This window comes from Euleptes europaea, chromosome 1 (genome assembly GCF_029931775.1).
Source record: "Euleptes europaea isolate rEulEur1 chromosome 1, rEulEur1.hap1, whole genome shotgun sequence".
Taxonomy (NCBI): domain Eukaryota; kingdom Metazoa; phylum Chordata; class Lepidosauria; order Squamata; family Sphaerodactylidae; genus Euleptes; species Euleptes europaea.
In genome coordinates this window covers 1484708-1488579 of record NC_079312.1, presented here as the reverse complement: position 1 = coordinate 1488579, position 3872 = coordinate 1484708, and the positions used below count along the sequence as shown (strand labels likewise).

At 45.6% G+C, this 3872-nt stretch overlaps 1 pseudogene; it reads right to left on the bottom strand.

The window, feature by feature from the left end:
* Positions 1-298: 298 nt before the first annotated feature.
* LOC130493297 (zinc finger protein OZF-like) lies at positions 299-2515 on the bottom strand (annotated as a pseudogene).
* Positions 2516-3872: the final 1357 nt, after the last annotated feature.

Below are 3872 nucleotides of genomic sequence, written 5' to 3'. Positions count from 1 at the left end.
ACATTGCTTTGATGAATTTCTTTAGAAATAGAGAGTCAGGCTATGGAGCTGGGGGGTGGGGTATATAAAAGCCCAAGTAACATCCTGCATCCATGATGGGATGTCTAAACTGAGGAGTCGACAGGGACCTTACACTAAGCATTCAAAAAGGTTATTCCTTTGTGTGGGTTCTTAGATGCTGTGCTAGATTGATAGTATGACTGAATATCTTACCACACTCTTAGCATTTAAAAGGTTTCTCCCCTGTGTGGGTTCTTAGATGCCTTTGAAGATGGCCACTTTGACTGAATCTCTTTCCACACTCCGAGCATTCAAAAGGTTTCACCCCTGTATGGGTTCTTTGATGCCCTTGAAGATGGGCACTTCGACTGAATCTCTTTCCACACTCTGAGCATTCAAAAGGTTTAACCCCTGTGTGGGTTCTTTGATGCTGTTGAAGAGCACTACTCAGACTGAATCTCTTTCCACATTCTGAGCATTCAAAAGGTTTCTCCCCTGTGTGGATTCTCAGATGCCCTTGAAGAGGGCCTCTGCGACTGAATCTCTGTCCACACTCTGAGCATTCAAAAGGTTTCTCCCCTGTATGGGTTATTTGATGTTGTTGAAGATTGCTACTGTGCCTGAATCTCTTTCCACACTCTGAGCATTCAAAAGGTTTCTCCCCTGTATGGGTTATTTGATGCTTTTGAAGATGGCCACTGCAACTGAACCTCTTTCCACACTCTGAGCATTCAAAAGGTCTCTCCCCTGTGTGGGTTCTTTGATGCTGTTGAAGATGGCCACTGCAACTGAATCTCTTTCCACATTCTGAGCATTCAAAAGGTTTCTCCCCTGTGAAGCTTCTTCGATGCCTTTGAAGATGGTCACTGCAAGTGAATCTCTTTCCACATTCTGAGCATTCAAAAAGTATCTCCCCAGTGTGGGTTCTTACATGCGTTTGAAGAGAGCTACTGTGACTGAATCTCTTTCCACACTCTGAGTATTCAAAAGGTTTCTCCCCTGTATGGGTTCTTTGGTGCTGTTGAAGACTGCCACTGTTACTGAATCTCTTTCCACACTCTGAGCATTCAAAAGGTTTCTCCTCTGTGTGGGTTCTTTGATGCCGTTGAAGAGTGTTACTCCGACTGAATCTCTTTCCACACTCTGAGCATTCAAAAGGTTTCACCCCTGCGTGGGTTCTTTGATGCCTTTGAAGATGGCCACTGAAATTAAATCTCTTTCCACACTCTGCGCATTCAAAAGGTTTCTCCCCTGTGTGGGTTCTCTGATGCTGTGCAAGATTGCTAGTATGACTGAATCTCTTTCCACACTCTGAACATTCAAAAGGTTTCTCCCCTGTGTGGGTTCTTTGATGCTGTTGAAGATTGCCATTGTAACTGAATCTCTTTCCACATTCTGAGCATTCAAAAGGTTTCTCCCCTGTGTGGGTTCTCTGATGCTGTTGAAGATGGCCACTGAAACTGAATGTCTTTTCACATTCTGAGCATTTGAATGGTTTCTCTCCTGTGTGGGTTCTTAAATGCTTTTGAAGATCACCATTGTGACTGAATCTCTTTCCACACACTGAGCATTCAAAACGTTTCTCCCCTGTGTGGGTTCTTTGATGCTGTTGAAGACTGCCACTGTTACTGAATCTCTTTCCACACTTTGAGCATTCAAAAGGCTTCTCTCCTGAGTGGGTTCTTTGATGCTGTTGAAGATAGGCACTGAGTCTGAATCTCTTTCCACACTTTGAGCATTCAAAAGGTTTCTCTCCTGTGTGTACTCTGTGGTGCACAAGGAGCTGTGATCTGTATCTGAAGTACTTTCCACACCGAAAGCATTTATGTGCTTCCATTACACTAGGCTTTTGAAAAAGTGTGTTACACTTTCTTCCACGAGAGAACATCCTTCCACTCTCTGTGCAGATAAATGGCTTCTCTCCGGAATGAATTCTTTGGTGTCGAAAAAGGTCTGATTTGTGTGAGAAGCTCTTGCCACAGTCTGAGCACTTATAAGGTTTCTCTCCTGTATGTGTTCTTTGATGCCTAAGGAGCTGTGCTGTGCCAAGGAAGCACTTGCCACACTCCAAGCATTGATGGGTTTTCTTTGCACTGTGAATTTGCAAATGGCTCTCATATTGGGCTTGACCTGAAAAGTTCATTCCACACTCCAAGCATTTATATGCTTCTTCCACCATTTGGCTTCGTTCACGGAAATCCTGCCCTTGCTCAAGGATGGGTTTATCCCTTTTCTCAACCATGTCGATTCCTTTCAGCCTTTTAGGTCTGCCTTGATTCCTGAACTTTTCTTTCAAATCTTCATTCTTCACTTTATCTGGCAGTAGCTGATGCACTTCTTCATCACCCTCATTCCACGGATCATATCCTGCTGGAATGAAAAAAGAGATCTCATTAGCACCCACACAATGAGGTCTGATCTTCCCTTGAAGTTCCATCCATATGCAAAACATTTCAGTGGCTTTTTCCTCACCTGAGCTAATTCTTTGGCCTTTTATGCTGGGATGTTTCCCCATGGTCGCCCCATCGACTGCTCTGGGGCTTCCTTTTGCTTATGCATGCCTTTCCCAACAGTCTGAGTTTGCCTTCCTCTCCCCTCGGGTTTCTCTGTGTTTTCCAGATGTTGTTTTAGCCAGAATCTGGAAAATGTGGGCAAAATGCGGGGCGGGGAGCACTAGGGGACTTATGATGGGTAGAAAAGGCATGCATAAGCGAAAGGAAGCCCCAAAGCACTGAAGCACTCAGCAGGGGTGACTGCGGGACGTTCCTGCTTAAACGACCTTTGATGTGAAGTAAGGACTGATTTTTGACTGAAGGCCTTTCTGCATTCCACACAATCATATGGTTTCTCTTCTGAGGGAATTTGCCTCTTGGAAATAACACTCATGTTGTTACTGAAAGTCTTTCCAAAAACCACACTTTCAATTTCGTTTTCCCTGGAGCGGATTATCCAGTTAGCACAGAGGCCTTTGTTCCTTCCTGTTTTGGGTGACCTTTCTTCTTGGAGCTGGAATTAACATAAGCTTCCGCCTTGGGATGGAATGGGCATATCCCTCCTCTTGTCTGCATGGTTTCCCTCCTGCCTCTGTGGTCCATCTCCATTCCTGACATTTCCTTTGGTCTTCATTGTTGACTTTTCCCAAAGAGAACCCCTGCAATCTCCCAACGGTCTTCTCTACATACTCTTCTGCAATAAAGATGTCCAATCACCATCTACGCAAGTAGCCAAGCCACCCATCAGGCACTGCTCACTTCCTTTGCATTTCCTTTATTAGACCTTCTTTGTCCCTCAACTGAACTGCTGGTTACACCTTATCCCCAGCCAGGCCCCCCAAGTGAGCAGCTTTTATATTCTGCCTACCCTCCCCTTCCCTTCCCATACTCTCCATATGTACTTTCCCCCCTTAAAATGGCAAAGAATCGAGTTCAGGTAACAGGGCAGGCCTCAAAACAACGTATTGCTGTTCAAGATGTTGTTTCACACATCAGCCCAATGGCACAATCCTAATGGCAGCACTTTGCACCTTTGCCACCTATGAAAGTTCCTTACCCAGAGAGGCCATGCTCCCGCAGTTCTCTAGCATGACTTCCCTGTAGAGAGCTCTTTGGTCCGGATCCAGCAGGGCCCACTCTGCCTCAGAGAAATACACAGCCACTTCCTCAAAGGAAACGGGAGACTGAAAGAAAATGCAGATTCCTTCGTCAGAGATAATGCCTGGCAGAAGCGACACTCTGGAAGGAAGTGTTCTGGGAGGGTGCAGGATGGAGAGCTTAGTATGTGTAAAAGGAGTGGCGTTCAGAGCCTCTTGCCTGGGCCCCTTAACAACAACTGCAGAAAAAAACCAGAGAAAGGAGGGGGGACCAAGCCTGCCC